At 37.0% G+C, this 27,490-nt stretch overlaps 1 protein-coding gene across 13 annotated transcripts in view; it reads right to left on the reverse strand.

Moving 5' to 3' along the window:
- Positions 1–27,490, reverse strand: part of RGSL1 (regulator of G protein signaling like 1) — a 203,461-nt gene that overhangs the window by 128,664 nt on the left and 47,307 nt on the right. The window lies entirely within an intron of this gene.

Genomic DNA, 27,490 nt, shown 5'->3' on the forward strand with positions numbered 1-27,490 from the left:
GTCAGCCATTTTGACTAAACCATATTCCACATGACATTCAGTCTTCCCTGACACCTCTGTTATCCCATCCTATGCCCTTTCACCTCTGGAACTCCTGCTGTGTAATCAGTAAACTCTCACAGAGTCTTGACCTCTTTGTTAAGAATTTCCTCTATCTTCTTCTTACTTTAACTGAAATCGTTCCCTTTCTTGAAAACACTGTGCCCACTGCAAGCTTCTTAAAAGGTACTCTATCACACCATACACAATTTAGAGTGGGTATCTGGTTCCCTATTGCCATCTAAAAACCATTATTTTAAAAAACATATTAAAACACTACTATCGAAGAACAACAGATTCCAAGTATCTCAGTGTTTTAGGAGAGCCCTTTGAGGTGAGTATTTTAGAAGAAAAGATAGACTCTCAACTCATTAAGGGCAAGGATGGTATATTACTTATGTGAGAACATGTCCTAGTTATATAGTCAATGCTTTAAAATGTTTATTAAATAGAGTATACTCTCACAGATAATTTTTGTGCGGTTTAGTAATACTTTCAGTGACAGCATACAAAATATTGAAAGCAATAGAGGTATATACTAGTTCTAAATAAATGCAATTGAATAGGTGAAAAAAATAAAATCAAGACTATGGAAGACTAGATACAAAAAAAAAAATATTCACACAAAAGAAATCAAAAAACCTTCCAATACAAACACTTATAAATGCTGGATAAAAAAAATAACCCTTTTAAAACTCATATGTAAGCTTGTAAAAAATTAAGACAAAAAAATAAAAACATAGAAATAAGAAACAAAGAGGATGTTAGAAACCAGAAAGGTAAGTTCACACCCTAGAGGCATTCATAATGTTAAAACCACAATAGGTCAGAAGACAAAAACCACTGGCCTTTAGAACATGGACAAAAAAAAAAACCTGGCATTACTTTTATTCTCAAGACACTTATCAATTAAGACAGTTGCTACTGAAAAATTTAACAAAGTTTTTGGCAGACTCTCAAGGCAGAAGAAGGCAAAATTGAAAACAGCAAAGAAGAAAAGGCTCTGACAAGTACCCCAGTCTTTTAATTGGGATCCCAAGAAGTAAGGGAAACCAGAAATAGCTCATCCATCAGAAAGAATAAAAACTGACTTTGCACCAACTCAATCCCTAAATGGATTAAGGTTATTTGGATGCTACTTGTGTGGGGGGCGGGCCCCGGTGCCAGGCTGAGACCCGGTGGAGCAATGTTCCCTGTTGACTTAGCCAACCCGGTGTTTCCCCCTCCCATTCCCCCACTTTCAAGGGCATACGAAAGCCTTGTCAAGGCTGAGAAAGTTAATTCCTGAAGCCTGTGGTCTGCAGGTGTTGGCAGTAATGCTACCTCCCTTTTTCTACCCCGAGTCAGATAGAAACAAACATGGGAATTGTGTTTTGCTAGCAATCTTATCAACAAGGTCTTGTTGTGACCCGTCTAGACAATGCACAAGAAACACAGAACTAAATGTTTTGGTTGGCAGCGATTATGTGAAACCTGTTTATTCTTAGAATGGCCTGACCCATAAAAGTCTGGATATAAAAGATTGTGTACAGCAACAATAAAGCCGTCACTTGGGCCATCAGCCCAGGGAACCCTCCTGTTCCCAAACTTTCTTCTCTCTCTTTTTTCTTGCATTCCCCTACCCTCAGGACACTGACCTTGGTGTTTGTCGCGCCGGTCGCGACATACTTGTATGTCAGATATATAATAAAATCCTCTCTGGAGAAAAATAACATTACCCAGAACCTCAAATTATCTCTACAAATTTCTTACCAACAATGTTCACAAATAAAGCAGAAATAACAATGTATTTTAAAAGACCTGACCAAAAACCAAGGGAAAAAAATTGATAGTTGAAATAGATATATGAAATACAAATATGGACTTTAAAGTTACTATTATTAATATAGCTCAAGGAATTAAAAGGAGGAAAATATCAACATAGACTGAATATCAGACAAAAAATATTCTAAAAATAAAAAATTTAATGACTGAAATTAAGGAAGTTAAGAATTAATAAATTGGTTTAATTACAAATTCTGCATAACAAAGTGAGAATTATTGAACTAGGATTTAAATCAAATATGCAGACTGAAACATATGGAGAAAAATATGGAAAATAAAGAAAAAATCACATAAGACAAGGACATGGCTATAATGTCAAAAATATATGTAGTAAGGTTATCAAAAGGAGGGAAGAAATAAAATGGAGCAGGACAAATATTTGAAGAGATAATTGAAAATTTTCTAAAACTGACAACTGACATCAAGTCAGAAATTCAAGAAGTCCTGAAATCACAAGTAGCATAAATACTTAGGTACATAATAGTAAAACTGCATGAAAGAAAAGAAGAAAAGAAAATATGGGGGGGGTAGTGGAATGAATAAAATAAATATTTCTTTTTACTAAACAATGTCAGTAAAGGCTTCAGGCTGACTCCTCAAAATGAACTAAGGATGCCAAGAGATAATAAGATAATATCTTCGAAGTGCTAAAATAAAATAATTCCACCAAGAATTCTATATCCAGAGACTATAATCTTAACAAATAAAACCAAAATAAAAATACTTTAAAAATTCACACTAAAGGAAATGCAAAAGGTGTTTTTGGAGGCAGCTTAGAGGAGTGGGAAATGATGAAAAAGAAAGAAAAAGTGGATATGTGAGTAAGCCTAAATGAATATTGACTTATAAAACAGTAATATATATGCAGTAAAAGCAGTAACTTAAATTAAATTTTAATATGTCAAGGATGCATTTTGAAATCTATATGGTAACCACTAAAAAAAAGAAAACATGCAAAAACAACACATTAGCAGAAAGAATATATAGAATTATTAATCTAAAAAAACTTGTAATCTTAAAGAAAGCCAAAAGGAGAGAAAAGGGAACATAGAACAGAAGGGACAAATGTAGTAAGGTAGCATTTAAAACCTAATACATGAGACGTTACAGTTAATGTAATCAGACTAATACTCTAATTACAATTTTTTAATGTTTATTTATTCTTGAGAGAGAGGGGGACAGAGTGTGAGTGGGGGAGGGGCAGAGAGAGAGGGAGACACAGTATCCAAAACAGGCTCCAGGCTCTGAGCTGTCTGTAGAGAACCCGATGGGGGGCTTGAACTCATGAACCATGAGATCATGACCTGAACCAAAGTTGGATGCTGAACCAACTGACTGAGCCACCCAGGTGCCCCTAAATACTTTAATTAAAAGACAATTCTCAAATTGGATTCAACAAAAATGAAAACACCAAAAAAGAAAAAAGAAAAGAGAGATTCTGCTTTAAAGAGTCTCACCTTAAATATAAAAGAAGAAGATATTAAAAAATAAAAGAGTGGAAAAGGATATAACAAGCAAACACTAACCAGAAAGAAAAGTAATGACTATAATAATATTAGAAAAATAATAAAGTAAGAAGCGTTATTAGGGATAATGATTTGCTCTACCAGAAAGCTATAATTCCAAATTTGCTTGTATCTAGAGCTGTAGCCTCTAATAATATAAAGGAAAAACTGCAAGTCTTAGAAGAAAGAAAGAAAGAAAGAAAGAAAGAAAGAAAGAAAGAAAGAAAGAAAGAATACACAGAGTGGGGGATTTAAAAATTCTCTTTTGGTAATGGATACAAATGTAAAGTAAAACTATCATTAAGGATATAGAATATCTGAACATAGTGAAATACACCTAGTTGCATATACAAAATATTGCATCCAACATTACGTGCTTTATAGATAATTAATTGTAATAAGAGGGTACCACAAGCAACTTAAATAACATATATGAAATTTCAAATGAAATCAATAAGTGTGTAGAAAATACAACATATTAAAATGATATAAGAAGAAATAGAAAGTCTGTAAAGTCCTATATATTTTAAAGAAATTAAGTTTTAATTAAACCTCTCTCAGATTAAGACAAAGGTGCTTGCCAACACTATTTCTATCTGAAAGCGTAATGGAGAATCTAGTAAGACCAATGAGGTAATGAAAATAAATCAAAGGCATAAATATTTGAGAACACTAATAAAACTCTTTGTTGGTAGAGGGCACAACTGTGTGTGTATAAAAATCAAACAAATTTGCAGACAAATTTTTAGAATGAATAATTTAGGGAAGTGGTGGAGCACAAGACAAACATGTAAAAATCAACTATATTTCTATATGCCAGACACAAATTAAAAATGAAACTTTAGAAATTATACTATTTACAAGTGTATTAGAAAACATCAAAGACCTAGAAACAAATATACTGGAAGCTATAAAATAATATTACATGGAAAAACTATAAAAAATTATTGAAAGAAACTTCAAAAAACTTAAATGGAGGGATAAACCAAATTTATGGGTTAAAAAGTACAATGGTGGGGGGGGCACCTGGGTGTCTCATTCGGTTAAGCATCTGACTCTTGATTTTGGCTCAGGTCATGATCTCACGGGTTCAAGCCCTGCATCAGGCTCTGCACTGGCAGTGTGGAGCTTGCTTGGGATTCACTCTTTCTCCCTCTCTCTCTGCTCCTCCCCTGCTCTCTCTCTTTCTCCCTCTCTCTCTCTCTTTTTAAACTTTTTAAAAAAGTATAATAGGGAATGATATCACAGAAAATGATAAGTAGGGAGCTTCAGGTATCCATTTTCCATAAAAGCAACTAAAGAGGTGGCAAAAATGGTCAAAATCATGGTTTCACAGGACTCTTGAATCTGGCCAAGAACTTAACAATAAGTGAAGGCTTAGGGAATAAAGAAGTAGCTGCATCTGGTAAGAAAATGCTGTGGCATTTTAAATTGTCCACCTACCATTCCTCCATTCCACACCAGTGGTGGCCATATGTCAGCAGTTTACATTCCAGATGAAGGTTGCTATTGCCAAAGGTAGCAATAGGATCTAGTTTTCAAAGAATGTGTTTGTCTCTTGTGAACTGAGGTTGTCTGTTGGCTCCCTGAAGTATTTGCACAAGGACTAGCCTATGTTTTGCCCTATTTGGAGTGTTTTTAGGGTTGAGATGCATCCCATGTGACATTTGCTGGAAGCATTTAAAGGCAAATATACTGGGTACATTAACCTGGGCCAACAGTTGGGACACCAGACAGACACAAAGTTGTAAAAGTAAATACATGGGGTAATAAGGATTTTTAAAGATCCCACATATACTGAGGAATTAAAAAACCTATCCATATGCTCAGAACTGGATGTATGCTCAGAAGTTATGAGAAGATCCACAACTTTCATGTCTGGCTGGACTTCAAGGTCCAAGCAAATGGGAAATGAATGCTAGGGCAGAGTTGTATATGGCCTGGCTGAGCATTGAAAGAGTATTCCAACATATAGCCAATCTGCAAAGACCAGTAGAGTAATTTTTCTTCTAATTTCTTTTCTTTTCTTTTCCTTTTTCTTTTCTTTTCTTTTCTTTTCTTTTCTTTTCTTTTCTTTTCTTTTCTTTTCTTTTCCTTTCCTTTTTTCTTTTCTTTTATTTTTTCTTTTTTCTTTTCCTTTCCTTTCCTTTCCTTTCTCTTTGTCTCTTTCTCTTTCCTTTTCCTTCCTTCCTGCCTTCCTTCCTTCCTTCTTCCTTCCTTCCTTCCTTCTTTCCTTTCTGACATTTAAGGAATCTATCAAAACACTGTTGCCCATAAGCTAACAGAACACAGACTTCAGTGGTCACACATAACAAAGAATACAGATTTTACAAAAATCGTTGAGAAAAGTCACACACACACACACACACACACACACACACAACCTACAAAAGCAGCAACAGCAAACTTGAAGGAGAGGGGGGAATCTGATTTTGTCACATTATAATGTTCAAAATGTCCAGTCTTCAACAACAACAAAAAAACTAAGAGTCATGCAAAACAAACATATATGGCCTATTCACAGGAAAAAAGAACAACAGAAACTGTCCATGAGAAATCTGGTCATTGTACTTATTAGACAAAACTTTAAATCAACTGCCTTAAATATGCTCAAAGAGATAAAGGAAAGCATGGACAAAGAACTAAAGGAAGTCAAGAGAATGGCATCTCACCAAATATAGTATCAATAAAAAGATAGAAATGGCAAAAAGAAACCAAATAGCAATTCTGGAGCTGAAAAGTACAATAATTTTGAGTTAAATGAAACTGAAAACATCACATACCAAAACATATGGGATGAAGCAAAAACATTGTTCAAAGAGAAATTTATACTTGTAAATGCAGATATTAAAAAGATACCAAATCAGTAACTGAAACTTACACCTTTAGGAACTAGATAAAGAATAGCAAGATAAACCCCAAATTAGCAGAAAAACAGAATTATAAAGATTAGAGTGGAAGCAAACAAAACAGGGAATAGAAAACCAATATAGAAAATCAACAAAACGGGGGCATCTGGGTGGCTCAGTCCATTGAGCATCTGACTCTTGATTTTGGCTCAGGTCCTGATCCCAGGTTTATGGGATTGAGCCCTACCTTGGGCTCCATTCTGAGCATGCACCCTGCTTAAGACTCTCCCTCTGCCCATCTCCCCTGCTTGCATTCTCTCTCTCGCTCTCTCTAAAAAAAGAAAAACAAAAGAAAGAAAAGTAAAAAAAATCAACAAGACAGTTTTTTTCTTTGAAAAGCTCAACAACGCTGCTGTTTAGTTAGATTGACCAAGAAATAAGAGAAGACTGAAATTACTAAAATCAGAAATGAATGTAGAGACATTACTACCAACCACAGAAATAAAAAGAAAACATTATAAGCAATTGTATGCTGATAAATTAGATAATCTAGATAAATGGAAAAATTCTAAGAAATATACAATAATCAAACAGACTCAAGAAGAAATAAAAATTTTGAATACACTATAATAAGAGACCGAATCAGTGATGACAAACCTCCCAACAAAGAAAAACCAAGGACCACATGGCTTCACTGGTTAATTCTATATTATATAATTTAAAGAGTTAATGCCAGTTCTTCTCAAACTCTTCCCAAAAATAGAAGTGGAAAAGACATTTTAATTCATTCTAAGAGGCCAAAATTATTCTGTTACCAAACCAGATAAAGACATCATACAAAAAGAAAACTATAGACCAATATCCCTTATGTATATAGATGAAAATATTCTCAAGAAAATATTAGCAACCCCAAATCTAGTAGAATATTAAGATGATACACCATAACCAAGTGGGATATATACCAGGAATGTGAGGATGGTTCAACATATGAAAATCAATCAATGCAATACATCACATTACTAGAATAAAGGAAAAATTATCACCTCAAATGATGCAGAAAAAGCACTTGACAAAATTCAGAAACAGCCAGCAAACTAAAAATAGAAGAGAACTTCTTCAACATGATAAAGGGCAAATCCACAGATAACATTAAACTCAATGGTAAGATTGAAAGCTTTCTCCCTAATATCAGAAACAAGAAAGGATGCCTTCTTTCACCACTTCTATTCAACATTGTACTGAGATTCCTAGCCAGAGAACTTAGGCAAGAAAAAGAAACGAATGGCATCCAAATTGGAAAGGAAGGAGCAAATCTATTTCTATTCATAGATGATATGATCTTATATAGGTAAAATCCTACAGAGTCTAAAAAACAAACCAACAAAAAAACAAACAACTATTAGAGCTAATAAATGAATTCAGAAAAGTTGCAGGATATAAATTACACACATAATAATCAGTTGTATTTCTATACCCTAGCAATGAACATTCTGAAGTGAAATGAAAACAGTTCCATTTACAATAGCATCAAAAAGAATAAAATACTTAGAAATAAATTTAACCAAGGAGATGTAAGACTTATAAATTGAAAGCTACAAAAGATTACTGAAAGAAGTTAAAGAACACCTAAATAAATGAAACTATGTCCTATGCTTATGGATTAGAAGACTTAATATGGCAATACTACCCAAAGTGATCTACAGATTCAGTGCAATCCACATCAAAATCTCAATGATTGTTTTAAATCAAAAAGCTGGTCAAAAAACTCCCAGAATTGTAACGGACCCCAAATAGCCAAAACTATCTTGAAAAAATAAAACAAAATTGGAAGACTCAGACTTCTTGATTTCAAAATTCAGTACAAAGCTATCCTAACCAAAACAGTGTGGTACTAGAATAAGGACAGACATATAAATCAACAAAATAGAATTTTGAGCCCCCAAATAAACCCACACATCTATGGTTAATTTATTTTTGACAAGGATTTCAAGACCACTCAACAAGGAAAGAAGAGTTTCTTCAACAAATAGTGCTGGAATAATTGGCTACCCATGTGCAAAAGAATGAATTTGAACCCTCCTCAAGCCATACACAAAAATTAACTCAACATAGATAACAAATATAAATGTAAGAGTAGAACTATGAAAGTCTTGTAAAAAAAAAAAAACATAGGTGTAAGTCTTCAAGATGATGAATTTGACAACAGATTTTTAAACATGACATTGAAAGCATAAGCAAAGAAGAGGAGGAGGAGGAAGAGGAGAAAGAAAAAGAAAGAAAGAAAGAAAGAAAGAAAGAAAGAAAGAAAGAAAGAAAGAAAGAAAGAAAGAAAGAAAGAAAATATAGATATATTCATTAAATTTCAAAACTGTGCACCAAAGGCCAAGATCAGAATAGTAAATATAACCTACAAAATGGGAGAAAATATTTGCAAATCATATGTCTGTCATCAGTTCTAGTATCTAGAACATTTAAAGAACTCTTACATGTCAGGAACAAAAAGAGAAACAGACTAATAAAAAAATTGAGCAAAGGCCTTAAACAGACATTTCTCCAAAGAAGATTGGCCAACAAACACATGCAAGGTATTCAACATTATTAGTTATTAGGAAAATGCAAACCAAAACCACAGTAAGATACCACTTCACATCCATTAGGATGGCTATAATTTAAAGAAAATGAAAGGAACAAGTGTTGGTGAAGACATGGAGAAACTGGAATCCTCATCCATCGCTGATGGTAATGTAAAATGGTGCACCTCCTGTGGAAAATGGTTTGGTGGTTTTCCTAAAAATTTAAATGTAGAATTAGAATATGATCCAGTAGTTCTACTCCTAGATACATAACCAGGATAATTGAAAACAGGTATTCAAACAAAAACTTGCACACAAACATTCATAGCAGCAATATTTATAGTCACCAAAAAGTACAAAGAATCCAAATATTCATCAACAGATGAATTCATAAACAAAAGGTGGTATATCCATACCATAGAATAGTATCCAGCCATAAAAAGCATTGAAGAACTAATATATGGTAAAATATGTGTGAATCTTGAAAACATTATGCTAAGACGCCAGAAGTTAGCAGTTACATATTATATTATTCCATATGCGAAATATGCACAGTAGGTAAATCCATGAGGACAGAGAGTAAATTAACATTTGCTAGGGGCTGGCAGGAGGAAAGAATCCTAGAGCCATTTTTTGCTGGAAATGTATAAGGTGATGCTAATACTTTAATATAGAACCATGTCAAGGGGCTAAGAAAAACCATGTCAATCTTAAAGAAGTAAAAGAAATTGGAGGATGTAATTCTACCATTTATTACTACTTGTTACAAATTTATAATAAAGATAGTGTTGTACCTGTGCAAGAATAGACAAATAGAAAAATACAACCAAAGGTCCAGAAACAATCCTATGCAGATATGGACACTTGATTTATGACAGAATCTTTTCAATAAATGGTGCAAGTTAATTGGACATTCATATCTAAAACAAATAAAGCTTGATCCTTAAATCTCATATCAAACATAAAAATCAATACCAGTTGGACTGTAGATCTTAACATTAAAGGCAAAGCAAAGAAGCTCAGAAAAAAACAAACATGAATATCTCTATGACCTTGGAGTAAAAAAATCAATGAAATCAATTTTAATTGGATTATAATTAAGAGCTTCTGTTTGTTAGAGACACCATTGAGAGAGAGAATATGATCCTTGTAACACATGTGACTGCTAGGTGACTCATATATAGAATATATAAATAACTCATATTAATCAACTTAAAAAAAAGACAGAAACCAAATAGAAAAGTAGGCAAGAGACTTGAATAGGGATATTGTCACACACACACACACACACACACACACACACACACACACCATATCCAATTGAATTTTATTTATTTATTTTTCTTGGCGAGAAATATATTACCAGATATGCAGAACCAACAGATTAAGTTTATAAAGTTAATTCCTAAAACAAAGAAGAATATCATAATCTCTAGTATAGTAGAAGCCTAACAAAAGCATTATTATTATTATTATTATTATTATTATTATTATTATTATTGTTTTGCCAAACATTAAATCAATTTGAATCTCTAAGAAATCTTTAAAAATATTACCTGAGTTTTGAAATGTTTGCTGAATCATCTCCCTTGAAATATATCACTGAGTACATTCCTGTAAATCCCCTCCCTATGCCTATTCCTTGAACAGCACCTACAAACTCTTCATTTTTTTAAAATATAATTTATTGTCAAATTGGTTTCCATACAACTCCCAGTGCTCATCCCAACAAGTGCCCTCCTTCATGCCCATCACCCCCATCACCCACTTTCCCCTCTCCCCCAGCCCCCATCAACCCTTTATTTGTTCTCAGTCCTTAAGAGTCTCTTATGGTTTGCCTCCCTCCCTCTCTGTAACGTTTTTTCCCCTTCCTCTCCCCCATGGTCTTCTGTTAAGTTTCTCAAGATCCACATATAAGTGAAAACATATGGATGGTATCTTTCTTACTCTGCCTGACTTCCAACTAATCTTTGACAAAGCAGGAAAGAGTATCCAATGGAAAAAAGACAGCCTCTTTAACAAATAGTGCTGGGAGAACTGGACAGCAACATGCAGAAGAATGAAACTAGACCACTTTCTTACACCATTCACAAAAGTAAACTCAAAATGGATAAGGGACCTGAATGTGAGACAGGGAACCATCAAAACCCTAGAGAAGGAAGCAAGCAACAACCTCTTGGATCTTAGCCACAGCAATTTCTTACTCGACACATCTCCAAGGGCAAGGGAATTAAAAGCAAAAATGAATGACTGGGACCTCATCAAGATAAAAACCTTCTGCACTGCAAAGGAAACAATCAACAAAACTAAAAGGCAGCCAACGGAATGGGAAAAGTTATTTGCAAATGACATATCAGACAAAGGGCTAGTATCCAAAATCTATGAACTCACCAAACTCCACACCTGAAAAACAAATAATCCAGTGAAGAAATGGGCAGAAAACATGAATAGACACTTCTCTAAAGAAGACATCCAGATGGCCACCAGGCATATGAAGAGATGCTCACTGTCACTCTTCATCAGGGAAATAGAAATCAAAACCACACTGAGATACCACCTCACACCAGTCAGAGTGGCTAAAATGAACAAATCAGGAGACTATAGATACTGGCGAGGATGTGGAGAAACGGGAACCCTCTTGCACTGTTGGTGGGAATGCAAACTTGTGCACTCTGGAAAACAGTGTGGAGGTTCCTCAAAAAATTAAAAATAGAACTACACTATGACCCAGCAATAGCACTGCTAGGAATCTACCCAAGGGATACAGGAGTGCTGATGCATAGGAGCACTTGTACCCCAATGTTTATAGAAGCACTTTCAACAATAGCCAAATTATGGAATGAGCCTAAATGTCCATCAACTGACGAATGCATAAAGAAGATGTGGTTTTTATATACAATGGAATACTACTTGGCAATGAGAAAGAATGATATCTGGTCATTTCCAACTGAATTTTAAATAAAAAGTCACTCAAAATTATTACTAAATAGGGAAATAAATGTTAAAACAAATGTTAAAACAATAAATGGGATATTACTACACACAAGAATAGCTAAGAATAAAAATTTAGCACATCAGATATTGGTGAAATTGTAGAACAACTAGAATTCTTATACCCTGTTGATAGGAGCATAAATTTGTACAAACCCTTTGCAAAAGTATTGGGAATTATTTACCAAAGTTGAATATATGCATATCTTATGACCCAGAAAATCCAGGTACATATTCAACAGAAATGTGTTCATATGTACATCAAATAAGATTCACAAAGATGTTCATATTAGCACCAAAAAAACTGAAACAATTCTCAAATATTCATCACTTTTGAATTAAATAAAAATAGTGTATTTATGTATTAGAATAGTCTACAGCATGCATTCTTGATGGAAGATATTGTTCCTAACAGGGTGCAAATTAGTTTTTGAGGGTCAGAAAAATCTTACTTTTTTTATATATGACTGATACATAGTATACCTATGGCATCAAAATTCATGTCTAAAAAGTTCCTTGAAGGGGAGGATAATAATGAAAAAAAATATGGTGATGGTTACACAACTGCTTTGCATTACTGAAAGTAGTTAACAACTGCTGCACTCAACACGATTGAACTCACAAATATAATGTTGAGGTAAAAAAGCCAGCCACTGGAGTATATACTGTATGATTCAGTTTATATAAATATCAAAAAAGTATGTAAATTTAAAGCACCAGATAAAACTAAATTGCCATTTCCTTGGGAAAGAGGAAAGGATTAAAAATTGGGAGGTAACATAGAGGTGACCTTTGTTCAAAACGGTAGTTGATGATCATTCTTCCTTTTCCTATTCTTCACAATTATTAGTAATTATTAAAAAAAATAGGCAAATAGGGGCTAAGGAGAGAGAAAAAAACAGAGGCTAGGTGATTTGAAGTAGAAACTTTCTAATACCATATGGGGGGGGGGGAACATGAGACCTTGGCTCTTCATTTCCTTCCATCAGGGAGAACAGAGTTGAGATATTGGGGTGGGGGGATGCTAATTAAATCAGGTCACAAGATCGTGTTAAATATAAGAATATTAAGGTATGCACAGAATAAAGGTATATAAACTATGTACACAGGAGTAGAGGCTGGAGAAACACACTCAGAGTAGACATAGAAATTCCCCCTGTGACTACTGAGTTAACCAATCACATTAATATATCCTAAGCTGCTGGGCTAAGAATACTGCAGTAGATGCTGTAGTGTGCAGCTCAGAGCCCTTCCACCCCGTCTGAGTTGAAGCTCTCATTCTCCTAACCTGTGAATTTTGCCTGCTGATGGTGCACAGTTGAGGTCCTCAGCTGAAAGAGGAGCTGCTCCACCTAGGGTAGAGAGCCTTTCATGGGAGCAGTGAACCTAGCCAACATGTATTGACAGAAGCTAGGAGACAATGTATGGGAATAATACTGAGGGTGCTGGCTCACAGGTGACAAAATATAAAGTTGGTTAAGGGAGAGTTGATTAAGATGACAGCATTATCCTAGGATATAGGATTTAAGAGGCTGGTAGGGATCCTGGGAGGCAAGGCAACATTGCTTGGCTCACTCTTAGAAGTTTGGGGAAAGCAATGGCTCACACTAAGTAAAATTTTTTTTAAATGTTTATTTATTTTAAGAAAGAGAGCATGAGTGTGAGAGTGGAAGAGAGGCAGAGAGAGAGGGAGAGAAAGAATCCCAAACATGGTGTTTGATTTCCTAAAAGATCATGACCTGAGCTGAAACCAAGACTTGAATGCTTAACCAAGGTGCCCCTTAGTAGAAATTCTAGTGGCCAAAACAAATAAGTGAGGAAGACATCAAATGGTTCTTAGAACCAAGCCTGCTACAGAAGATCAATTACATAAAAAGCCCACCAGCCAACAATGTGCCACAGAGGGCTCAATCCTTTTACTAAAGCCAAAGTAGGGGGAAAAAGCACTGATGAGAACAGCACTAGAATCACCAAGGAGCCTAATGGTGGCTTCCTATGATGAGAAAACATCCATTTTGAGTATCTGCCTAGGCATTTTGCAGTATGACAGCTCTGCTGACACCCAGATTCTGGACATTTAGATAAGGACCCAATAGAATTCTCAGCCCAAGTTCCACTTTGTTTTTCCCAGGGAATATTTTAAAATGGTCATTCAGGGCCAACAGACACATGAAAAGATGCTCAACATCACTCGTCATCAGGGAAATACAAATCAAAACTACACTGAGATACCACCTCACACAGGTCAGAGTGGCTATAATTAACAACTCAGGAAACAACAGATGCTGGTGAGGATGTGAAGAAAGGGGAACCCCCTTGCACTGTTGGTGGGAATGTAAACTGGTACAGCTGCTCTGAAAAAACAGGAATTTATCCAAAGGATACAGAAGTGCTGACTCATAGGGGCACATGTACCCCAATGTTTATAGCAGCACTTTCAACAATAGCCAAATTATGGAAAAAGCCTAAATGTCCATCAAATGATGAATGGATAAAGAAGATGTGGTTTATATATACAATGGAATACTAGTTATCAATGAGAAAGAATGAAATCCTGCCATTTGCAGCAACATGGATGGAACGGGTGAAATAAGTCAGTCAGAGAAAGACATCATATGTTTTCACTCACACGTGGAACTTGAGAAACTTAACAGAAGACCACGGGGGAAAGGAAGGGGAAAAAATAGTTACAAACAGGGAGGAAGGCAGACCATAAGAGACTTTTAAATACAGAGCACAAACTGAGGGTTGATGGGTGGGGGTGGCAGGAGAGAGGGGGAAATGGGTGATGGGCTTTAAGGAGGGCACTTGTTGGTATGACCACTGGGGTGTTGTATGTAAGCGATGAATCATGGGAATCTACCCCCAAAACCAAGAGCACATTAGCCAACTTGACAATAAATTATATTTTAAAAAATAAAAATAAAAATAAATAAAATGGCCATTCAGAATTGGGTCCATGAAAAATTAGTGACAGCTGCCCCAATCTCCTTATAAGTAATAGGTGTTTGCTACCCTATTCATGTTCTCTCTTCTGCTCACTGGTAAACTATGATGAAGGAATGCTTTTCCCCTGGCTCACTGCACCCTGTTTTGAGACTGAAAGTAATACATTTTGTGACTTTACTTCTTTTGTGCGACTGTATTAAAACTGTGCTTCCAATCAAAATGGCCCTAGGGTTTTATCTTCCCCAAAGCAGGAGTTCAGATGCCAATGGAGCTACCTGTCAACCCTGTGGGGTTGTTTGTGCATTGTTACTCAGTAGGTCATAGTCTGCATATTCTTAATGTACCAACTCTGGGTTTTCCAAAACATCTTTATCCATAGGTCAGGACTAACTATTACCAAATTTAGGTCTCTGATAGCAATGGAAATAAAATACCAAAATCATAGAGGTGAAGTGGAGGCACTTTACTACCAAAAGTAAGAAAGATGCTACTACTGTAATCAATAAAGTCAGAGTTGGCAGCTAGGAGGACATGACTCTCAGAAAGCTGTGGATACGGTTAATAGAACATGGTGTTAAATAGATAGGCAACCAAACAATTTACTGCTTAATATATACAACCAAAAGATATCAAGGATAAATGACTGAGAGCAGTTGTACCAAAGAAAGCCACAATTCCTTGCTCAGTTTCTAAACCTGAGTCAATTTTCAGACCTGGAACACACTGACTAAAGAAAGTTCTCCATGAAGGAAAACCCTAGAACATTCTGGAAAATGAATTCTAATGATACTCCTAATCCCTCTCCAATGGGACATTTGGGCAATTACTACAGGAACTGGAAGGGAAATATCCAGTCATTTCAAGAACTATTGATAACAGTGTCCTAGTTAACACTGTTATCTGGATCTCCAGAATGTCATCATGGACCCCACTAGAGAAACCACTTATAAAGGTTAGGTAATAAATGGAGTCCTAGCCCAGGTCCAGCTCACAGTGGGTTCACTGGGCCTACACATACATTCAGTAGTCATTTTTCTAATCACTAAGTGTATACTGGAATGAAATTACTTGGTAGTTGGCAAGATCACCATATTATTTCCTTGGCCTAAGGAGTAAGAGCTATTATGGTGAGCAAGATAAGTGGAAGTCTCTGAAACTCCTTCCATGCCCCTAGTAAAGATGATACAAACAATATCACATTCTGGGGATAATGGCAGAGACTAGTCCAGCCTTAAAAAACTGAAGAGATGGCTTCATATCCTAAACAATTAAGTTATAAAATCAGAAGAAGATAGGTGTAAGTACCAAAAGGGAGGAAGAGCACAGATTCCAGGTAGGATAAGGGGGACTTCTCCCTGCTCCCAGAAGTACTGCCCTAAACTCTGTGCTGAAGCACCACCTGAGGAGAAGAGTATCCCCATGAAGGACAACTTGGATTGGAGAATTCAGAACACAAGCAGGATAAGGAGGGCATCCACACAAAGGGAGGTCCAACATAGGGAGTCCAACTTGGTTGAGAAGGGTGCCCAGCTGGGGCACAAAGGAGCAGACTAGCACGAGGTGTGGAATCTTGAACAGAATGAGGATGATAATCCCATTAAGTGTGGTCTAGCATAGGGTGTCAGAACCTGAGTAGGTTGAGGATGTCCATGTTATGGGGTCGCCTGGTGTGGAGTGACAAAGTCCAAACAAGATGAGGAGAGAGTCTACACATGAAATGGGTGCAGCCTGGTATGGAGGGTATCAATGCCCAAGAAAAATAAAGAAGACATCCCCATGGAAGGAGGATAACCAGGTTTGGGGAGTCAGAGCTCCAAGGGCAAGGAGGAGTGGCCACATGTAGCAGCATCCTGGAACAGGTCACCAGAACGGAATGAGGCATTTCCCCATGAAGAAGCATCCTAAACATGGTGTTGGAATTCAAACAAGGTGAGAAGGGTGTCATGCATGGAAAGGACTTGGTATAATGTGTTGAAGACAAGGCATTAGTTACATAAAAGGAATTAATCAATAAGTAAATTCATTTAGGAAACTGGGAATTAGTTTTCTCATTGTCAGAGAGGTGAAAGAATGGAAAAGGAGGAGAAATAGAATGAACTCAGTTGTGTTGGATTATATTGGAGATATTGGTGGGATTTAATGGCTTTCGATATATATATAAATATGGAAAATATAGCTATAAATGTCCCTGTGTACACATACACACATACATACAAACATAAATGTTCTTTAGTTCTGTCTGTTGAGAAAACCTGATTGCAGTGATCCCAATAGCAATGAACTAACCTAATCCCTGTATCTTGGCTTCTAAAATACCATTCTCTAAGAGAAGGAACTACACTCTTTGGAGAAATAGCTGATTCTAGGACTAGAGTACAGAGAGTACAAAATGAGCTTGGAACAGAAATTTCATATAAGACAGCAAGAAAATGTGCAGTGACATATCAAAAAGAGATAGAAGCAGCTTTGAATGGAATGCTACTGACCAAAAAGGAGACAATTTGAAATAAGTATCAAAATAAGTATCTATAATAATAGATTAAAACCCATGAAATAATATCAGTAAACACTGAGTATCTCTATTATCTACTTATCTATTATCTATCATTTATATATCTAAATGAATAAATTAAAAGCATGATAAAGAATGGGATATTTACATAATTTCAAAGTACCATCTTCTCCCTTCCCCCATATAATAATTATTAATTACAAAGGGAAAAATTAATTTATAATGGAAAATCCTGGAAGGCACCATATAACTAACTGATCAAAGGAAACATTACCAGTAATGGAACAATTGCAAAATTGTGTACCACCTACTGCAATGATATTTCTGAATAACCTGAATGTATAATCCAAGTTTAAACATGAGAAAACATCAGGCAAATACATTGAAAGACATCTATAAAAATAACCTTGCAATATTCAAAATGTCAAGGATATAAAAGCCAGAAAATTTGAGGCACTGTTCCAAACTGAAGGATAATAAGGAGACATTTGGTGAAACTTCAACACAGCCTGAAAATTAAATGGTAGTAATGTATCCGTGTTAATTTCCTGGCTCTTTTTAAGTTCACAGTCCTGAGGCATAGCCTTACTAAAATACTGACATCTAGGACTATAGAATGCTTGCCTTCCCCTCACACCTCACCTCCACATTACTAAAGTCCCATTTACAGCATTTCCTTTTACCTGGTATATCATGTCCTGCTATTAGGGGGAAAAAAATGAGTCATACAAAAAGGGAAAAAAAAAAACCCCACAATTTAAAGAGAAGAGCAAACATAAGAACCAAACATGGCAGGATTTTGGCATTATCAGACGAGGAATTTAAAACAACTATGACAAATAAGATAATGTCTCTAATAGATAAAGTAGACTACATGCAAGAACAGATGGGCAAAGTAAGCAGAGAGTTGGAAAATTCCAAAAAAAGAACCAAAAGAAATGCTAGAGAGCAAAAACATGTGACAGAAATTAAGAATGCCTATGATGGGCTCATTAATAGATTAGAAACAGATGAACAAAGATCTCTGTGCTTAATGATATCTAAATAGATACCTTTAAAACTTAAAAGCAAAGAACACAAAGAGACTGAAAAAAAAATCCAAGAACTGTGTGAGAACTACACAGAAGATGTAACATACATGTAATGTGAATACTAGAATGAGAAAAAAGAGATAAAGACAAAAAGTAGAAGACAAAAATAAGAACAAAGAACAAGGACAACAAATAGAAAACAATAACAAATATAGTAGATATTAAAGTGGCTATATCAAGAATCACTTTGAATGTCAATGGTCTAAATGCATCAAGTAAAAGATTGTAACAGTGGTAAAAAAACAAGACCCAACTCTATGTTATTTACAGGAAACACATTTAAAATATAAAAACAGGGCAGGGAGAAGATGGTGGCGTAGGAGGACGCTGGGCTCACTGCGTCCTGCTGATCACTTAGATTCCACCCATACCTGCCTAAATAACCCAGAAAACCTTCAGAAGACTAGCAGAACGGAGTCTCCAGAGCCAAGCGTAGGTCCACGGAAGAGGGTAGGAAGGGCGGAGAGGTGGTGCGCGCTACACGGACTGGCGGCAGGGAGCCGGGACGGAGGGGCAGCCCTCCGGCCAAGCAGAGGCCCTGAGTCTGTCTTGCAAAAGCGGAGGAGCCAGACGGAGTATGTTCAGACAGGGAGTGGGACTTGACATCTGGAAAGTTATAAGTTAACAGCTCTGCTCGGAGAACGGGAGGGCTGGAGGACAATGGGAGGGAGAGTTGTTGAGCCCTGGACGACAGAGCTCAGCTTGGCGGGGAACAAAGGCACTCACCAGCGCCATCTCCCTCGCCCATTCCCCAGCCAAAATCCCAAAGGGAACCAGTTCCTGCCAGGGAACTTGCTTGCACCGCGCAAACACCCAACGCTGTGCTTCTGCGGATTCATCCCTCCTGCGGCAGATCTGACTCCCTCCTGGTGCCACAGGGCCCCTCCTGAAGTGGATCACCGAAGGATAAGCGAGCTGAGCCTGCCCCTCCTCTCCTGTGCACCTTGCCCATCCACCCCAGCTAATACGCCAGATCCCCAGCACCACAAGCGTGGCAGTGTGCAAGTAGCCCAGACAGGCCACGCCACCCCACAGTGAATCCCGCCCCTAGGAGAGCAGAAGAGAAGGCACACACCAGTCTGACTATGGCCCCAGCCGGGGGGCTGGGGGCAGACATCAGGTCTGACTGCGGCCCCGCCCACCAGCGCAAGTTATTCAAGACAGCACAGGGGAAGTGCCCCCAGTCCCACACCACTCCAGGGACTATCCAAAAGGACAAAACAGTAGAATTCCCCTCAGAAAAACGTCCAGGAAATAACGACACCTAACGAACAGATCAAAAAGGATTTAAACAATATTACAGAAAGTGAATTTAGAATAATAGTCATAAAATTAATCGCTGGGCTTGAAAACAGTATAGAGGACAGCAGAGAATCTATTGCTACAGAGATCAAGGGACTAAAGAACAGCCAGGAGGACTTAAAAAATGCTATAAATGAACTGCAAAATAAAATGGAGACAACCACAGCTCGGATTGAAGAGGCAGAGGAGACAATAGGTGAACTAGAAGATAAAATTATGGAAAAAGAGGAAGCTGAGAAAAAGATAAAAAAATCCAGGAGTATGAGGGGAAAATTAGAGAACTAAGTGATGCACTAAAGAGAAATAATATATGCATAATTGGTATTCCAGAGGAGGAAGAGAGAGGGAAAGGTGCTGAAGGTGTACTTGAAGAAATAATAGCTGAGAACTTCCCTGATCTGGGGGAGGAAAAAGGCATTGAAATCCCAGAGGCACAGAGAACTCCCTTCAGACATAACTTGAATCGATCTTCTGCACGACATATCATAGTGAAACCGGCAAAATACAAGGATAAAGAGAAAATTCTGAAAGCAACTAGGGATAAACATGCTCTAACATATAAAGGGAGACCTATAAGGCTTGTGACCGATCTCTCACTGAAACTTGGCAGGCCAGAAAGGAATGGCAGGAAATCTTTAATGTGATGTACAGAAAAAAAATGCAGCCGAGAATCCTCTATCCAGCAAGTTTGTCATTCAGAATAGAGGGAGAGATAAAGGTCTTCCCAAACAAACAAAAACTGAAGGAATTCATCACCACTAAACAGCCCTACAAGAGATGCTAAGGGGGATCCTGTGAGACAAAGTACCAGAGACATCGCTACAAGCATGAAACCTACTGACATTACAATGACTCTAAACCCATATCTTTCTATAATAACACTGAATGTAAATGGACTAAATGTGCCAACCAAAAGACATAGGGTATCAGAATGGATAAAAAAACAAGACCCATCTATTTGCTGTCTGCAAGAGACTCATTTTAGACCTGAGGACACCTTCAGATTGAAAGTGAGGGGATGGAGAACTATCAGGCTACTGGAAATCAAAAGAAAGCTGGAGTAGCCATACTTATATCAGACAAACTAGACTTTAAATTAAAGGCTGTAACAAGAGATGAAGAAGGGCATTATATAATAATTACAGGGTCTATCCATCAAGAAGAACTAACAATTATAAATGTCTATGTGCCGAATACGGGAGCCCCCAAATATATAAAACAATTAATCACAAACATAAACAACCTTATGGATAAGAAGGTGGTAATTGCAGGGGACTTTAACACTCCACTTACAACAATGGATAGATCATCTAGACACAGGATCAATAAAGAAACAAGGCCCTGAATGATACATTGGATCAGATGGACTTGACAGATATATTTAGAACTCTGCATCCCAAAGCAACAGAATATACTTTCTTCTCGAGTGCACATGGAACATTCTCCAAGATAGATCACATACTGTGATAAGTATACAAGTATTCATAAGTATAAAAGAATTGAGATCATATCATGCACATTTGCAGACTGCAATGCTATGAAGCTTGAAATCAACCACAGGAAAAAGTCTGGAAAACCTCCAAAAGCATGGAGGTTAAAGAACACCCTACTAAAGAATGAATGGGTTAACCAGGCAATTAGAGAAGAAATTCAAAAATATATGGAAACAAACGAAAATGAAAATACAACAATCCAAACGCGTTGGGATACAGCGAAGGCAGTCCTGAGAGGAAAATACATTGCAATCCAGGCCTATCTGAAGAAACAAGAAAAATCCCAAATACAAAATCTAACAGCACACCTAAAGGAAATAGAAGCAGAGCAGCAAAGACACCCCAAACCCAGCATAAGAAGAGATAATAAATATCAGAGGAGAAATAAACAATATAGAATCTAAAAAAACGGTAGAGCAGATCAATGAAACCAAGAGTTGGTTTTTTGAAAAATAAACAAAATTGATAACCCTCTAGCCATGCTTCTCAAAAAGAAAAGGGAGATGACCCAAATAGATAAAATCATGAATGAAAATGGAATTATTACAACCAATTCCTCAGAGATACAAGCAATTATCAGGGAATACTATGAAAAATTATATGCCAACAAACTGGGCAACCTGGAAGAAATGGACAAATTCCTAAGCACCCACACACTCCCAAAACTCAATCAGGAGGAAATAGAAAGCTTGAACAGACCCATAACCAGTGAAGAAATTGAATCAATTATCAAAAATCTCCCAACAAATAGGAGTCCAGGACCAGATGATTTCCCAGGAGAGTTCTACCAGACGTTTAAAGCAGAGATAATACCTATCCTTCTCAAGCTATTCCAAAAAATAGAAAAGGAAGGAAAACTTCCAGACTCATTCTATGAAGCCAGTATTACTTTGATTCCTAAACCAGAGACCCAGTAAAAAAAGAGACTACAGGCCAATATTCCTGATGAATATGGATGCAAAAATTCTCAATAAGATACTAGCAAATCAAATTCAACAGCATATAAAAAGAATTATTCACCATGATCAAGTGGGATTCATTCCTGGGATGCAGGTCTGGTTCAACATTCGCAAATCATTAATGTGATACATCACGTTAATAAAAGAAAACATAAGAACTATATGATCCTGTCAATCGATGCAGAAAAGGCATATGACAAAATACAGCAACATTTCTTAATAAAACCCCTCGAGAAACTCAGGATAGAAGGAACATACTTAAACATCATAAAGCCATTTATGAAAATCCCACAGCTAATATCATCCTCAATGGGGAAAAACTGAGAGCTTTTTCCCCGAGATCAGGAACACAACAGGGATGTCCACTCTCACCGCTGTTGTTTAACACAGTATTAGAAGTTCTAGCATCAGCAATCAGACAACAAAAGGAAATCAAAGGCATCAAAATTGGCAAAGATGAAGTTAAGCTTTCACTTTTTGCAGATGACATGATATTATACATGGAAAATCCGATAGACTCCACCAAAAGTCTGCTAGAACTGATACATGAATTCAGCAAAGTCGCAAGATACAAAATCAATGTACAGAAATCAGATGCATTCTTATACACTAATAATGAAGCAACAGAAAGACAAAGAAACTGATCCCATTCGCAATTGCACCAAGAAGCATAAAATACCTAGGAATAGACCTAACCAAAGATGTAAAAGATCTGTATGCTGAAAACTATAGAAAGCTTATGAAGGAAATTGAAGAAGATATAAAGAAATGGAAAAACATTCCATTCTCATAGATTGGAAGAATAAATATTGTTAAAATGTCAATACTACCCAAAGCTATCTACACATTCAATGCAATCCCAATCACAATTGCACCAGTATTCTTCTCAAAGCTAAAACAAGCAATCCTAAAATTTGTTTTTTTTTTTACAGTTGAGTTTTTAAACCTAGATTTATTTTTTTTCAATATATGAAATTCATTGGCAAATTGGTTTCCATACAACACCCAGTGCTCATCCCAAAAGGTGCCCTCCTCAATACCCATTACCCACCCTCCCCTCCCTCCCACCCCCATCAACCCTCAGTTTGTTCTCAGTTTTTAAGAGTCTCTTATGTTTTGGCTCTCTCCCACTCTAACCTCTTTCTCTTTTTTTTTTTCCTTCCCCTCCCCCATGGGTTTCTGTTAAGTTTCTCAGGATCCACATAAGAGTGAAACCATATGGTATCTGTCTTTCTCTGTATGGCTTATTTCACTTAACATCACACTCTCCAGTTCCATCCACGTTGCTACAAAGGGCCATATTTCATTCTTTCTCATTGCCACGTAGTACTCCATTGTGTATATAAACCACAATTTCTTTATCCATTCATCAGTTGATGGACATTTAGGCTCTTTCCACAATTTGGCTATTGTAGAACAACCAATCCTAAAATTCGTATGGAACCACAAAAGACCCCAAATAGCCAAAGTAAGCTACCCAAAGACCAAAGCAGGAGGCATCACAATCCCAGACTTTAGCCTCTACTACAAAGCTGTAATCATCAAGACAGCATAGTATTGGCACAAAAACAGACACATAGACCAACGGAATAGAATAGAAACCCCAGAACTAGACCCACAAAAGTATAGCCAACTAATCTTTGACAAAGCAGGAAAGAACATCCAATGGAAAAAAGACAGTCTCTTTAACAAATGGTGCTGGGAGAACTGGACAGCAACATGCAGAAGGTTGAAACTAGACCACTTTCTCACACCATTCACAAAAATAAACTCAAAATGGATAAAGGACCTGAATGTGAGACAGGAAACCATCAAAACCCTAGAGGAGAAAGCAGGAAAAGGCCTCTCTGACCTCAGCCGTAGCAATTTCTTACTTGACACATCCCCAAAGGCAAGGGAATTAAAAGCAAAAATGAACGATTGGGACCTCATGAAGATAAAAGGCTTCTGCACTGCAAGGGAAACAACAAACAAAACTAAAAGGCAACCAACAGAATAGGAAAAGATATTTGCAAATGACATATCAGACAAAGGGCTAGTATCCAAAATCTATGAAGAACTCACCAAACTCCACACCTGAAAAACAAATAATCCAGTGAAGAAATGGGCAGAAAACATGAATAGACACTTCTCTAAAGAAGACGTCCGGATGGCCAACAGGCACATGAAGAGATGCTCAACATCGCTCCTCATCAGGGAAATACAAATCAAAACCACACTCAGATATCACCTCCAGTCAGAGTGGAGTGATTTGGCCAGTCAGAGTGGCCAAAATGAACAAATCAGGAGACTATAGATGCTGGAGAGGATGTGAAGAAACGGGAACCCTCTTGCACTGTTGGTGGGAATGCAAACTGGTGCAGCCACTCTGGAAAACAGTGTGGAGGTTCCTCAAAAAATTAAAAATAGACCTACCCTTTGACCCAACAATAGCACTGCTAGGAATTTACCCAAGGGATACAGGAGTACTGATGCATAGGAGCTCTTGTACCCCAATGTTTATAGCAGCACTCTCAACAATAGCCAAATTATGGAAAGAGCCTAAATGTCCATCAACTGATGAATGGATAAAGAAATTGTGGTTTATATACACAATGGAGTACTACGTGGCAATGAGAAAGAATGAAATATGGCCCTTTGTAGCAACGTGGATGGAACTGGAGAGTGTGATGCTAAGTGAAATAAGTCATACAGAGAAAGACAGATACCATATGGTTTCACTCTTATGTGGATCCTGAGAAACTTAACAGAAACCCATGGGGGAGGGGAAGGAATAAAAAAAAAAAAAAGAGGTTAGAGTGGGAGAGAGCCAAAGCATAAGAGACTCTTAAAAACTGAGAACAGGACAGCAACATGCAGAAGGTTGAAACTAGACCACTTTCTCACACCATTCACAAAAATAAACTCAAAATGGATAAAGGACCTGAATGTGAGACAGGAAACCATCAAAACCCTAGAGGAGAAAGCAGGAAAAGACCTCTCTGACCTCAGCCGTAGCAATCTCTTACTCGGCACATCCCCAAAGGCAAGGGAATTAAAAGCAAAAGTGAATTCCTGGGACCTTATGAAGATAAAAAGCTTCTGCACAGCAAAGGAAACAACCAACAAAACTAAAAGGCAACCAACGGAATGGGAAAAGATATTTGCAAATGACATATCGGAAAAAGGGCTAGTATCCAAAATCTATAAAGAGCTCATCAAACTCCACACCCGAAAAACAAATAACCCAGTGAAGAAATGGGCAGAAAACATGAATAGACACTTCTCTAAAGAAGACGTCCGGATGGCCAACAGGCACATGAAGAGATGCTCAACATCGCTCCTCATCAGGGAAATACAAATCAAAACCACACTCAGATATCACCTCACGCCAGTCAGAGTGGCCAAAATGAAGAAATCAGGAGACTATAGATGCTGGAGAGGATGTGGAGAAACGGGAACCCTCTTGCACTGTTGGTGGGAATGCAAATTGGTGCAGCCGCTCTGGAAAACAGTGTGGAGGTTCCTCAGAAAATTAAAAATAGACCTACCCTTTGACCCAGCAATAGCACTGCTAGGAATTTACCCAAGGGATACAGGAGTACTGATGCATAGGAGCTCTTGTACCCCAATGTTTATAGCAGCACTCTCAACAATAGCCAAATGATGGAAAGAGCCTAAATGTCCATCAACTGATGAATGGATAAAGAAATTGTGGTTTATATACACAATGGAATACTACGTGGCAATGGGAAAAAATGAAATATGGCCTTTTGTAGCAACGTGGATGGAACTGGAGAGTGTGATGCTAAGTGAAATAAGCCATACAGAGAAAGACAGATACCATATGGTTTCACTCTTATGTGGATCCTGAGAAACGTAACAGAAACCCATGGGGGAGGGGAAGAAAAAAAAAAAAAAAAGAGGTTAGAGTGGGAGAGAGCCAAAGCATAAGAGACTGTTAAAAACTGAGAACAAACTGAGGGTTGATGGGGGGTGGGAGGGAGGGCAGGGTGGGTGATGGGTATTGAGGAGGGCACCTTTTGGGATGAGCACTGGGTGTTGTATGGAAACCAATTTGACAGTAAATTTCATATATTAAAAAATAAATTTAAAAAAATGAAAAAAAAAGGAGACATGAAAAAAAAAATAACATGCTAATGAGACATGCCATGCATGACAAAGAAAAAAAAAACTGAGAACAAAATGAGGGTTGATGGGGGTGGGAGGGAGGGGAGGGTTGGTGATGGGTATTGAGGAGGGCACCTTTTGGGATGAGCACTGGGTGTTGTATGGAAACCAATTTGACAATAAATTTCAAAAATTAAATTAAATTAAATTAAATTAAATTAAATTAAATTAAATTAAATATAAAAACATAGATTGTATGTAAATGGATGGAGAAAATATACCATGCTAATATTAATCAAAAGAAAGCAGGGGTAACTATATTAATTTCAAACAGAGTAGACTTCAAGAAAAAGAATGCTATCAAGGATAAAGAAGGGCATTCCATAAGGATAAAAGAGTCAATTCTCTAAGAAGACATAACAATCCTTAATGTGTATGCACCTAACAACAGAGCATCAAACTACATGAACAAAACCTGGTAAAACTTCAAGAAGAAATTTATAACTGTACTATCATACATAGAGACTTCAACACCCCTCTATCAGAAATAGACAAATACAGAAGGCAGAAAATCAGCAAAGACATAGTTGAACTCAACAACACCATCAATCAACTGGATATAATTTACATCTATAGATACATCCAACAGCTGACTGTACATACTGCAAAAGCCCACATGGAACATTCACCAGAATAGATAACTTTCTGGGCCATAAGACACATCTTAAAAATTTAATAGAAATTATACAACATCTGCTTTCATACCACAATGGAATTAAGCTAGAAATCAATAACAGAAAGATAACTGGAAAATCTCAAAATACATGGAAATTAAACAACATACTAATAACACATAAGTCAAAGAAGAAATCTCAAGAAAAATTAAGCAATCCCTATCAAAATAACACCAGCATTCTTCACAGAGCTAGAACAAACAATGCTAAAATTTGTATGGAACCAGAAAAGACCCCGAATAGCCAAAGCAATGTTGAAAAAGAAAACAACAGCTGGAGGCATCACAATCCCGGACTTCAAGCTGTATTACAAAGCTGTAATCATGAAGACAGTATGGTACTGGCACAAGAAGAGACACTCAGATCAATGGAACAGAATAGAATTCAGAAATAGACTCACAAACGTATGGTCAACTAATCTTTGACAAAGCAGGAAACAACATCCAATGGAATAAAGACAGTATCTTCAGCAAGTGCTGGGAAAATTGGACAGCAGAAAAAGGAATCTTACACCATACACAAAAATAAACTCAAAATGGAGGAAAGACCTAAGTGTAAG

Source organism: Panthera tigris, chromosome F3, assembly GCF_018350195.1.
Source record: "Panthera tigris isolate Pti1 chromosome F3, P.tigris_Pti1_mat1.1, whole genome shotgun sequence".
Classification (NCBI taxonomy): domain Eukaryota; kingdom Metazoa; phylum Chordata; class Mammalia; order Carnivora; family Felidae; genus Panthera; species Panthera tigris.